The 13,830-nt window shown below is 46.9% G+C and overlaps 1 protein-coding gene across 10 annotated transcripts in view; it reads right to left on the bottom strand.

The window, feature by feature from the left end:
• The window catches only part of LOC116952239 (uncharacterized), a 48,835-nt gene extending 35,788 nt beyond the window's left edge, over positions 1 to 13,047 (bottom strand). For 3 of the 10 annotated variants that reach the window (XM_076074134.1, XM_076074141.1, XM_076074137.1), the window contains exons 1-2: positions 12,411 to 12,910; positions 11,751 to 11,888 (exon numbers count right to left, since the gene is read on the bottom strand). The gene's annotated coding sequence lies outside the window, so the exon portion shown is untranslated. The other 7 variants (XM_076074135.1, XM_032971419.2, XM_076074138.1 and 4 more) reach the window with 5 other exon arrangements.
• Positions 13,048 to 13,830: the final 783 nt, after the last annotated feature.

Genomic DNA, 13,830 nt, shown 5'->3' with positions numbered 1-13,830 from the left:
TCTACACAGCGTGCAGAGTTGATACTGACAGATGGATTGATGGACTGTATTTAACCAGGCGAGAGAGTCCATTGAGATTTCCTATCTACTTAATACCGCTCACAAATAACAACACGGATTTACAGCCCTTTGTCAATCCACTCATAGATGAAGGATTACCGACGCCGTGCCGATCATTGGGAGGTTGTTTGACCATACTTCACCACGCTGGTCAGTGCAGGTTGGTGAAAACGGGGTGGGGGCAGTGCTCGGGATCGGTTCAGGCATTTTCACTCGCATACTGATGGTTAGGCGTGGCTGGGAATCGGGTTCATAGCGCAGTGCGCTAACCACTGCACCACCGCCCCCCACTTTAGACACATTACACGCATCTCTCATACATATTAATGCCAAGGACACAAAACAATATTCGTCTTTGGTTACACAGTAACATTGTTACGTTTGCTGCTCGACGGAAATTACGTATGAAATGAATAATAACTCCCTTTATTTATCCATAATAGAGATTTTTGGGGTTAGATCGCGTAAATATATTAATGTGTCGTTAAACCCGCCACCACCCGACACAGCCAATTAGTAAGGGTTGTCACGTAAACAGAACGTGGCCAATTCGTCACTAGTACAGCACACCGGTGTGTTGGAGAGCCAAGCCACAACATTTACAATCTGAGTACGACGTTTCACCAGCAATTACAACTAGCTTCATCAGGCGACAGCCAGATTTGTGGAGAAGTCCACCTGTTTCGTTCCTTATATAGAGGCGTAGATGTGGTGACAACATTTGTGCGCTCTACTTGCGCAAGAAGGTCCCGTTACATTTGGATGTCTGGGCCTGAACCCCTCGCATGCGAAGTTAGTCCGCGAGTGGCAGGAGGGACCCCCCCCCCCCCACGCACACGAGGGGATAATCGACATTCAAAGCTCCACACTGCCTTATGCATGCTGGGCACCTCATAAGCGTCTCTCCCCCGTTGGAAATCCACGGGAGGCGTCACTCGTCTCTGTTAGCAACCCCTGAGCCAGTGTTGGAAATTCCACATTTATATGGCGTGTGCTACCCCCCTCGTATTACCCTGTGGGTTTTCCTCTCGGTTTCTCCGGCTTTCTCCCACAAGAAGCCAAAAACGCTCGCTAAAGGAATTCACTAAAATAATTAGTTTAATGTTAAAGGAACTGCCTATTTATTCTCTCTACAAATGTTGGGCTTTCCCGGGGTAAGTGTGTATGTATGTTGAACTTGATTTGAAGCTTTCGTGACTGCAGGAATTACTCTATGATTCTTTCAGTAAAGTCACGTAGAAGGAAAATAAATTAAATAATAATAGAATACGACGTTTCGATTGGAACACAAGCAACCGTCATCAGGTAAGAATGAATGAGAAAACAAACTTAGAAATATAATGCAATACAACACAGAGAGTCGGATAACATAACAGTCAACACCCTACCTTTCTAGATTTAAAGCTTTCGTGACTGCAAGGATCCATACTCTTTGGTTCTATTCGATAAAGTCACGTAGGTAAAAAATAAAACAACAAAAATCACGACGTTTCGGCCACAACACAAGCGGCCTTCATCACCCTACCTGGTTAATTACGTTCTTCCAAAGATTGCTGAAAGAACCATAGAGTATGTTGAACTTCTTTCGCACCGTACGCAATGCGTACAGCCATGCTCTCTCTCCACTGCTGGATGAAGCCCACCACAGCCACACTGAGTTCGATTTCCCACTCACGGCCAACACCAGTGACGATTATTCTGAAGCGGTCTTGGGCCTCCCCTAGGTCGACTCAGCGTAAAAGTAGTACTTGCTACGGTGTGTAATCATCGCCACTTAGGGAGACAAAGGCGGCCGGGCGTGGTGCCAGCCACCCACCTCCTCACGTACCGTTTCGGCCTTTATAGGCGCTCGCTAACAGCACTTGCCCCAACGGTCTGTTTAAGGGTACATGGGGGATCTTTGTCTTTGTTCGTCTAACACTGGCGCACGTGTTAACAGAGGCATTGAAGATCCTTTACCAGTAGACTACTGATGCTGCTGCTGCTGCGTTGGCAGTGGTGCACAAGCACAGTTCACATCAACAACAAACTCAACACATTCGTCAATAACAATAATACTGTGGACAGGCAATGTCCCATCTTCATAGACACTCTACCGCCCAAGGTGCTGAGAAAAAGGTTAATTGCCCGAAACGTCTCCTATTATATACGAGTACAATAATTCCCCACTTTACGTCGAGGGAGTGCGTTCCTGAGAGTAGCGACGACGACGTAAATCGAGAAGACGTAAATCAAAGCGATGCACAGGGTACGGTGTTGGAGGCGAAGGTTGAGAGAGGCGACGGATAACGAGAAACGACGGACGACGATACTGCCAGCGACGTAAGCGTGGGGTTGAGGGCAACGCAAATCAGGCAGTGGTGTTCATAATAAAGTGACGACGTATTTGCGAAACGACGTTAAAAGGAGGAGCCGTAAATCGGGATGTTCGTGTAGTTGTTTTTTTCCTTTAGAGGCTACACACGTGATATTGACGAAGGTGCTGACTCTATTGCGTTCCCCATCCCTTTATGAAGTTATCGCGCCGTCTGTAATTGTGGTCGGTGTATATTGATTACACACCACTCACTATACGTCGAGTGGCTGAGTGGTGTAAACACACGCGCAAAGAGCTCGCGGCAATTACACACACGCGCCTCTGTGAAGCAAGACACTCAATTCATTCACACGCGAATCATCAACATCGTCATCTTCATGCCAACGTCGAGCCAAACCTTTCCCCATTGTGACGTGTTTACCGGGGAGGGTGGGGGGTTAGTGCTTATACGTGTACGTATTACTTGTGTATTTGGGTCACGCGAGTATGCGTATTGTTTGAAAACAAAGACACTTGAAGATAAAACGTGGCACTCTACACCTCTTTGTCAAAAACCACGGCGCGTCGGTCACAGGAGGTGTTTGACCATACTTCACCACTCTGGTTTTACGTCCGTTTGAAGTTGAGCGGGTGGGGGGGGGGTGCTCAGGGCCGACACAGATATCACTCGCCACTGATGTTAGCCGTGGCCAATAATTGAACTCAGCGCATTGGGATTCGTAGCACAGTCCGCGCGCTAAGCAAGCCGCCACCGCTCCCCCTCGCAACATGACAAAGATTTGGGTCAAGTGCTGTTCGCGGGTGAGTGACCAGAACCACGCCCGACCGCCTTTGTCTCCCTAGTGGCGATGTTTGCACAACGCACCAGGTACTTATTTGAGGTTGAGTCGACCTAGGGGAGACCCAGGACCGGTTAAATATTTGCCACTGTTATTGATCGTGAGCAGGAATCGAACATGCGTCGCGCTAACCATTGCACCACCGCTCATGACATACAAATGTACACATGTACACATCCTGTATACACACACAAGTACACATATGGAGCGAACGGTGGCGCAAGTAGTTTGCGCAATGCGCTACGAACCAGGAGCTCCGGGTTCAACGTCCACGGACACCCGAGCACGACTAACCTCAGTGGCGGCTAGCATCAGTGTGGTAAAGTATGGTCAAAGCATCCCCATGGTCGGCACCGCGTGCATGGAGAGATATTCTTCCAGCAATGGATTGTCATGTCCGTGCATCATCATCGCTGTGATAGTTTACACAGATATATGTTACATACGGACGCTCTTGACTGAATGATTGACGTCTAATCCATAATCATATCAATTCTGGAAAGGAATAGACCAAAGGGTCGGCAACGAGAAGAACAAGAAGAGGCATTCTTTTATAACTCTGTAGTCCTCAAATGAGTCGCGTGCGACCCCTGACCAATAAATAAAAAGGTCACACGTGGCCCAATGCTTGGCCAACTCCAACGCTTGTAATAAAATTGGTTTGAAAAGAAATCCAAAAACATGCTTCAATATAACAACATATATAATCAAATATAATAAAATATGATATATCATAAATAGAGTGTACTGTATATGTGTGTGTTAAATATATACGAAGATTACGACCATGAATTTGTGTATTGGTTTCAATCATAGGGAACGGGTGGAGTAAAGTTCGACAATTTGCTGATCTCAGCTTCACGGCGTTGATTATACTGCTGTCAGTGGCGCACAATTAACGACAAACACACAAACTCACTCGGCACATTCGTCAATAACAACCCTGCGGCCTTATCGAGAAATTAAATGACCATATTTAGTCCCTTCGTGTGCTCTCATGTTGGCTGTGAACACTTCCCCAAGACGCGCACACACAGACTCCCGTCTCTCAGTCAAGCAAGTAATTGGCCATGCGCGGAGTGTGACGATAAAGACAGTGAACAGCCAGGAGAGATTCCCGCTGGGAGTCGTATCGGTGTTCGTGCTGTGAGTGCGATCACACCTGTGAAAGCCAGAACATAATTACAATTACTATGCGATTATTTTCTATAATATACATACAAACAGTTCCTTATATACATTTAATGTATATGCGATTTACAATAGATACGTAGTGACGCATATAGAGATACATAAAACCACATATACGTAATTATACGTACAACATACACACAGACAAACATCTCCAGTATAGTCTACAGAGGACTGTTCAGGCAAGTGCTGTTAGCTACGACTTACCAATGCTGAGACGGCGTAGTCGAGAGTGGTGTGGTCAGAACTACACGCTCGGCCGCCTTTGTCTTCCCAGTGCTGATGTTTACACATCGCACCAGTTGCTCATTTCAGGCTGAATTGACTTAGGGGAGGCCCAGCACCGGTTCAGACAAATATCTCCTGTGTAACCTAACGGACTTTTGGAGCAAGTGCTGGTAGCGAACACACACAGGTAAGTATACACACATATACACGTTAACAGGCAAATACAGAGACGTGCACAGTACAATTACAAAGTATATACACATACACACATCAAGACACACGTACATACAACCATTCAAACACGTATATTATTTACGTATACATACAGACACAACACATACTGTTTACAGACACGTACCAATAGCAACATATACCAATATTCCGATCAATACATTATTTTACACAAACACCGAATACACCCATTTATACTTTCACAAACATATACATTATATACTCATACATACACATACATACAGACACGTATACATACAACGATCCCCCGTATAACCTTAATAGACTGTTGGGGCAAGTGCTGTTCGCGAGCAACACCTATGAAGGCCGGAATGGCACGTGGGGGTGGGTGGCCAGCACCACGCCTGGTCGGCTTTGTCTCCCGAGTGGCGACGTTTCCACACCGTACCAGGTACTCATTTGAGGCCGAGTCGACCTAGAGGAGACCCATGACTGGTTCTGATAATCGTTACTGTTGTTGTTGACCGTGAACCGGAAATCGAACTCGGGTCGCCGGGTGCGATACACACACACGGAGACAACATTTACTCTGACACCCAAATAAAGAGGAATTGTAATATCTAATATCGACACTCACAAGTGGTAGTATATAATCCGTACACTGCAGTGTAATCCCATCATCATTCGTGAAATTCGTGTAATAGCGATTGCCTATTGTTCGAGTCTCTGAGCGTGTAACACTCTCGGCCTTCACAGCTGCTACTCGCTTTAACAGCACTTGCCCCAACAGTCCGTTAAGGCTGCTCGGGCCATCTTTGTCATTAAAACAATTCATATTCAGCATAAATGTAACTCGATTTGAAAAAACGTTAAATGGACATAGACCTATTCTCCGGATTATAAGACGCACTTTCCCCGTGCGTTGTCGACCCTAAGTGTTTGGGAGGGTGCGTCTTATAATACGGTAGGTGTCTGTGTGCGTGACTGAATTGACACCGGGCACGAGTGTGGGGGTGCGTCTTATAATCCGGGGCGTCTTATAAACAGAAGAACACGATACAATGTAATAATGCATGCGTGCGATGCAGGGCATGTACACAATGACAAATACTAAACACATTCGTCAATAACACTGCCTTCAAGTAAATATATAATAGGCATTTTTCAATGGGTCGTGAACGCTACATGACATTACTAATTACCTCCCTGTGTCATCTATGTGCTGCGAAGGGCCATTGCCCGTAACGTCGCCGATTGCAGAGACCCATAGACTCACATAAAGACCAGTAACTCGCATAGAGACCCATAGACTCACATAAAGACCAGTAACTCGCACAGAGACCCACAGACTCACATAAAGACCAGTAACTCGCATAGAGACCCACAGACACAAATAGAGACTCCTGCTTTTATTAAAGTCAGGCTCTGCTTCTCTGCCGATGACCGACTGCCTCTCTCTTGCCCTCTCTACAAACACCTCCACTGTGTCCATGCAGTGGCTTGAGATGCGGTCCCATGTAGTGTCTGTCGAATTCACATTGCACTGTATGCGAAGTCTATGGGTGTGTCTATAGAAAGCTTGTGGGTCTTCATATTAATGTATGACTCAAAATCATAATTGGCGTCGTTGTGGGGAATATATATATAACAAAGTACATAATAATAATAGTGTCTCCACATAACCGTCTCTCTACACAATATATAGTCGCACGGCCTTTCGGGAGAACACAATTTCAGCACCATTTATTCAAGACTTGCAAAACTCTGGACCTGTTTCGACAACATGTATCTCGTCAGCAGAGGATATAAATACATGACCGGGTGATGTGGTGATGGTGGCGTCGCGGATAGGGGTTAGCGGAGTGCCCGCCACTCGTTGCAGAGGTTCGCGGTTCGATTTGCGGTGGCCGGCCTGAGCTGTTAACTACCTCACCGGGTATACAGGATGTCGTGAGTTCGCTCCGCGTCCTCCGGTTTTTCCCTCCACATTTAGAATCAACATCACGCGTTTAGAGTATCTGGCAGCCACTATAAATTTCCACACGGTGATAAGCCACGACGCTGAGCGATTATTTGTGATGGCCAGGTCGTTTCTGAAAAAGTGCTGCGTAGCTCAGTGGGCCTTACCTGGTAAAAACAAATATATATACATTTTTAAATAGATATATAATAAATTTAATGTAGATATTTAATACTGCTGATGTGTTATTCGGTAAAAAAAAATTAGCTACGCGCCGTCTGCTTCACTCACAGTGAATGGACGTTAAAGATTCCCGGGAGGAGTAAGCCATCGTGGGCCGGCGTCATGTTTAAATTTGAAGAAAAAACTAAATTGGAATCTACAGAGCAGCAGCAACAATTGCCCCCCCCCCCCCCTCCTCTACTACGAAAACATGGCAGGACCCTCCTGAAAGACAGTCACGAGGCTCTGCTGCTGGGTAAACAAGCGACGTAGCGATACTGTTGAATTTCTTTCGCACCGTACGTAGCCAACCGTACTAATCGGAGGTGCGGGAGAGGGCCATCAAACTAAGACACAACCGTGCCTATACCTCGTTCTCTCGGCAAGTTAAATACGCGTGCTGTTTGACACATTTATACGCTATATAAATTAAACTTTCATTGAATGTGATCATAATTGTACTTGTAATAATTGATATATACTGTATATAATATTTGTAAAATGTAAATGCATACACATTGCTATATTGTACTCTTTGGTTCTTTCGGTAAAGTCACGTAGGTAGAAAAATTAAATTAAAACAAAAATAATATATCACAAAATAATATATCACATATATTATTTTTTTATATTTAAAATAAAATGTTAAAAATAATATATGTGATGTATTATTTTTTGTTTAATTTTATTTTTCTACCTACGTGACTTTAATGAAAGAACCAAAGAGTATGGATTCCTGCAATCACGAAAGCTTCAAATCAAGATTGATATATTGCTACACACATTGTTGTCCTTCCTCCGGTACGTTTTATTAGCACGGTTGGCTACGTACGGTGCGAAAGAAGTTCAACATGCAGCGCATACAAACGACTCGGCATTGGCGTTTGTCGAAGTTCACTCGGAGAATGATGCAGGTTATCATCGCGTAAATAAACCAACGTACGACAGACTATGCACGTTAGCTAAAACACGATGCATCTTCAGTTTAGCAAGTTTAACACGATACTCGTACACGGTTATACTTTTGTGTTTACGCTAGACTATTTCATAATCGTCTTAGAATGTTAGGGAAACATCCGAGTGTCGCACAGCGGGCGACAGACGCGGTGACGGCGAGGAGGGGGCCGATGGAACGGCAGCCAAGGATTGAAAGGCGTCCGTGATAGCGAGGCACGTCCACCGGGGAGATGGAGCGATAGAGATCAGCTCGGGCCCCGGGGTGGCTCGTTACACCTGCGGAGTGGCTTTGGGAGTAGGGCTGGCTTCATCCAGCAGTGGATTGAACAGGGCCGCTGCTGAATAACTACTATTGTATTATACACTATTGTTGCTGTTGTTGTTATTAAAGCACGTGCATGCGAATAAACTTACCGGCGTTTAATTAAACGCACAAATAAACGTTTACAAATATTTTTTTTTACGTTGAAAAATAAATATAAAGATGCGTACGTTTTGGCCGCGCGCACGTAGTGTATTATATACATCATGTACAGGTAGGTGCGCCCTTTAAGGCTGAAACAACGTAGGGCACGCGCAGGTCCGCTACAGAGGTAAATTACTCGCCACCGATGTTAGCCGTCGTACGCCGGGCTCGAAGCGCACCGCGCTGACAAAGACAGAGATCCCCCGTCTAGCCGTGACACACTTTTGGGGCAAGTGCTGTTAGCGAACACCTATGAAGGCTGGCGCAACACACGATAAGGTGGGTGGCCAGTATCACGCCCGGCCGCCTTTGTCTTCCCAGTGGCAATGTTTACCCATCGCACCAGGTACTCATTTGAATCTGAGTCGACTTAGGGGAGGCCCAGGAGCGATTCAATAATCGTCACTGGGTGTTGGTGGCCGTGAGTGGGAATCAAACTCGGGTCGCCGGGGTTCGTACCGCGCAATTCTCTGACACACAACAAAGATCTCCACCGTACTGCCTGGCACAGACTGTTCGGGCGACACGTGCTGTTGGCGAACACCTTTGAAGGCCGGCACGGCACACACGAAGGGGTGGGTGGCCAGTACACACACGCACGTACATACGAACATATACACACGGATACAAAAGAAAACAGATGTAAAAACTCACAATATACGTGTACATGTACGGCTCTTTTCGTGAACCCACTGCTGGATGACGGTTATTGGAGCATACTTCACCATGCTGGTCCGAACGAGGCACACATAATACACGCGCACATAACACAAACACATCATGCACACCACAGATATGCATTATTATATACACATTATTATGAAAGCTATCGAGGAATGCAAATTCTAATGATTTAGATAGCAGCGTTTATGCTTAAAGACAGTTCCGAAAACCATTTTTTTCCCCGAACTTTTCGGAATTCGCCAAAAAAATATTTCGCAAACAGAATTTGAGAGACGTTCACTGTCCACGCAGCATCGCGTTACAATCTCTACACAGGAGACAGCAAGCAGCAGTCAGGGTTGAGTGTCTGTCACCTGTAACAGGCGAGTCAAGCGATTTTGCCCGGCTTTCTATCGGCTTTGGCGTTACACTCTACGAGAGGCGAATTACTTGGTCCACTGAGTGAGTGATAATAGATCCGTTTATACGTGACGCCGATCCACATACACACACACACACATATTACACTTATACATACACGTGTAGACGCACACACGGATGGAGAACACTTAAACATAAATACAGACGTACACTCACAGAGATAAAGATAACCCGTGGAGGCTCAACAGGCTGTAGGGGCAAGTGCTTTTAGCGAGAATATATTAAGGCCGGATCGGCACACGAGTGCCCGGCCGCCTTTATCTCCCTGGTGCTGATGTGCAAACACTACGCCGGGTACTCGCTTAAGGCTGAGTCGACCTAGGGGAAGTCTATGATTATCACTCGCTACTGATGTTAGCCGTAGTCGGGAATTGTGACCAGGTCGCCTGGTTTGTAGCGCGATGCGCTCACCACTGTGACACACATCGACATACAAACATACATTAAAAAGCAAAGACATTCAAATACACACATATACATACACATTCACACATATACTCGGATACGTATGAATATACAAAGATATCCCGAGTGGACATAACAGATTGTAGGGGCAAGTGCTGTGAACGATATTTACACACCACACCAGGCACTCATTTGAGGCTGAGTCGACCATGGAGAGGCCCAGAACCGGTTCAAATAATCGGGTCGCCGGGGATCGTAGCGCAGCGCGCTAACTGCTACACTACCACTCCCCAGTTTCAGTTTATTTATGTTGGTATAGCCCTGTGAGCCATTCGGCTCTTGAATCGGGTGCAACCACAACAAACAAAGAAACAAAAACACGAACAAGAAAACATCTTAAAGTGACTATGTGACTGTGCAAACAGATGTGCATAGAAACATAAACGCACAACATCCCATGGACTCCCTTCACATATCACATTTCTCGGTTGAACAAAACGCGTTACGCTCATCCGTTACAATTTTGATAGTGCTGATTGTTCCTGGCCGCGAGACGTTTCGGGTCTTTGCGTCTGTGCTCAGCAACTGTGTTTAACATTTTTGTTTACGGATAATACCTACAAATACACACCAGATACCTCGCCTCGTAGACATATGCATAGCAGTACACACATACAGATATGAATAGACACAGACACATGGCCTACGCATACACGCAGATTCAAAGCAACACACACACACACACCTTGTCAAGGACTTTCCTTCTCTCCACCTTGCGCTGCTGTCCTTTGTAATGTTTGTTGTTGTTGTTGTTGCGACTTGTTGACCCGCCCCTACCGGGCATCTTTGAAAAAGAGCTTCATAGCTCATCGGATTCCTCCATGGCAGATAAAAATTCTGATATATTTATTTAGCACACACACATTCACATAAATAATTTACATACAAACATAACGACGGGACAAAGAAAATCCCCAAAACGTATGAAGCCCGATGTCGGCACACGAGGAGGTGGTGTGGTCAGGCCACCTTTGTCTCCCCAAATGCTGATGTTTACAAGGTACAGGTATACTGTAGTCATCTAACGCACAGCCAATCTATAAGGGGCTCGGGACCGCTTCTTATATTCGTCACTGATGCTATCCGCTATCGGATGACACGCACGTACACACACACACGTGTAGATGTGTGCTAATATTGAATGGCAATCAAACTCGTGGTGGCTGGGTTCCTAGCGCAATGCGCTAACCACTGCACCACCACGCACACATTGATAAATAACGGTTCTAACATTCGGACTCCAACTATTCTCATCCACCGATCTCTCAATTCACGTCATATGAAGAAGGTCCGTTGTCTGAAACGTCGCCGATTTTATGTTTTACTTTTAAGGCAACGCAAGTGTTATCGAGTAAATAACAAGTCGCCTTCTACGGATTAAAGTCTGACATCACGTAAAGACTTTTTTGGGGCAAGTGTTGTTCGCAAACACCTATTACACAAACATACAAATACGCAGCCGTCGTTCGCCACTTACCCTCACGTACACACATAATATGTACACACCCACGTACATAGGTTAAACGCAGACATACGTACGTGAAGAATGCTAATACACACATTAAAACACAATATTTGACATGCACAAACAGACGCACAAACACACGGAAATTCAAAGATTCACCACCGTTTAGGTTTTAACAGACTGTTGGGGCAAGGTGCTGTGAGCGAGTAGCACGGCTCACAAAGCGGATGGTGGTGACTCGCACCACACCCGACCACCTTTGTCTCCCCAGTGCTGATATTTACCCATCGCACCAGGTACTCATTTGAGGCTGAGTCGACCAAGGGGACGCCGAGGAACAGTTCAGATATTCGTGATTGATGTTGGCCGTGAGCGGGAATCGAACTTGGGTTGCCAGGTGTTGTACCGCAGTGCGCTCAACGCTACAACACACACACACAAAGACACACACACAAAGACACACAAAGACACACAAACAAAGACACACACAAAGAATTAGCCTTACCAGACTTTCGTGGCAAGTGGTGTTAGCGAGCATCTGTGAAGGCCGGAGAGCGCATGGATCGCAACTCGGGTCTATGGGTTCGTAGCGTGGCGCCCTCACCACTGCGCCACCGCTCCCAAAAGTGTACATACACACACATAGTACGCATACACACGTAGTCGTCGCACACACACGGCGTGGAACACATACCCAGAGTATACACACGTAAAACGGCACACATACGTACGCATTATACAAAGAAAAATAACCCCCGTATAGCCTTCGTACGCTATTGCGACAAGCGCTGTCAGTGAACACCTCTGAAGGCCTGAAAAGGCGTCAGAGGTGGCGGTGCGGCTCACACCACGACCGATTGCCTTTATCTTCCTACACACAGACACGTAGCGTACACAGACGCGTGTGCGTGACTGTGAAGTCTCGCAAGATCACTGTCTCCTACCTTCACAGTAAGGTCCAAGCTCGAACCGTCGTCCACACTGGAGCAAGCGGATGAGATGGCGATGGGCTTCTGGTCCGTCATGTGTACACGGCCCCGTACGTTCGCCAAGTCGGTCCGTACCTCCGTTAGTTTTTAATTTATTCCTCCCGTCTGCCTGTATGTGTCTTCGGGCTGTCGTCTTCCTTTCCGATTGTCTGTCTGCCTGTCCGTCTGCATGTATGTCAGTCTTTCGACCCGTCTGTTCCGTCCTTCTGTTAGTCAGTTTAATATTCCGCTGTTTAATCAATCGCGCTGCGAATGTTACACGCCACACGCCGCGTCACAACAGAAGCAGCAGCAGCAATACTGATCACTTACACGTGTCGCAGACGGACGTAACAACACCCTCTGTCTCTCTTCACCCTAACAGCAGTAATAGTAGTCCACGCAGTGTGACACACGCAGACGCACGCATGCACGTGCACTCAGACACAGGAGAAACCCCTGCAATCCCCCACCCCCCCTACCGATTCCTCCAACAGGGGCGGTAAAACGATCACGCGCGTGAAGCCAGCGTCGGTTGCGGTGGTGCGCAAACTGGACTGGTCCAACTCTTCAGACACCACCACAACCACCACAACCCACCTCCTGCTCCTCCTCCTCCAAACATCGCCATCAGCTGTTAAGCAACGCTGCCTGTAAGCCACGCCCCTCCGCGGTGACTGGCCAATCGCGTTGTCAGGGCTCCGTAGGGGGCGGGGTCATCAGCAGGCTAGCCCCCCCCTCACCCCCCCTCACCTCCAACCCACCCCAATCCCCCCCACCCCCCTTAATTTGACCAATTCCTCTCCACATGCCTGTGTGTATTTTATTTTATACCTACGTGACTTTACCGAAATAACTTAAGGGTATGGATCCTTTCCACATGCCTGTGTGTATTCTATTTTATACCTACGTGACTTTACTGAAAGAACCAAAGAGTAAGCCTATCTGTCTGTGCGTGTGTTGGGGACGATGTTCTATTAGGGGTGGGTCCACGTTTCGCAAGCGTAGAGAAGGGAGGGAATGACTGTGGCCGAGAAGACCCGAAGCTTCGTGCGGAGCGACAGACCAGGTAGCTTCCACACAGCATTACGCAACCGATGAAAAGATAATGCCGCTCGACTGATTCGGAGTGAGACCTCTGCTGTTAAACCGAAGTCGAAAGATCTGGACAAAGTCCCATTGGTGAGCTCCTCCGGCATGCAAGGCTGCGTTGGCTGGGTCATTTAGCCCGCATGCCCATCCACCGCATGCCCAAACAGCTTTTGTTCGGCCGGATCGATGCGGCTAAACAGGCGCAGCACGGGCTAGATAAGCGATGGAGTGATGTGGTACAGGAGGACGTGGAGCTGAGTGGACTTTCCGATGACTGGTACCAGCGGTGTCAAGATCGGCCTCT

This window comes from Petromyzon marinus, chromosome 46 (assembly GCF_048934315.1).
Source record: "Petromyzon marinus isolate PM22_M1 ecotype Great Lakes invasive population chromosome 46, UKy_Petmar_22M1.pri1.0, whole genome shotgun sequence".
Classification (NCBI taxonomy): Eukaryota; Metazoa; Chordata; class Hyperoartia; order Petromyzontiformes; family Petromyzontidae; genus Petromyzon; species Petromyzon marinus.
This window is presented reverse-complemented; position numbering and strand designations above follow the sequence as displayed.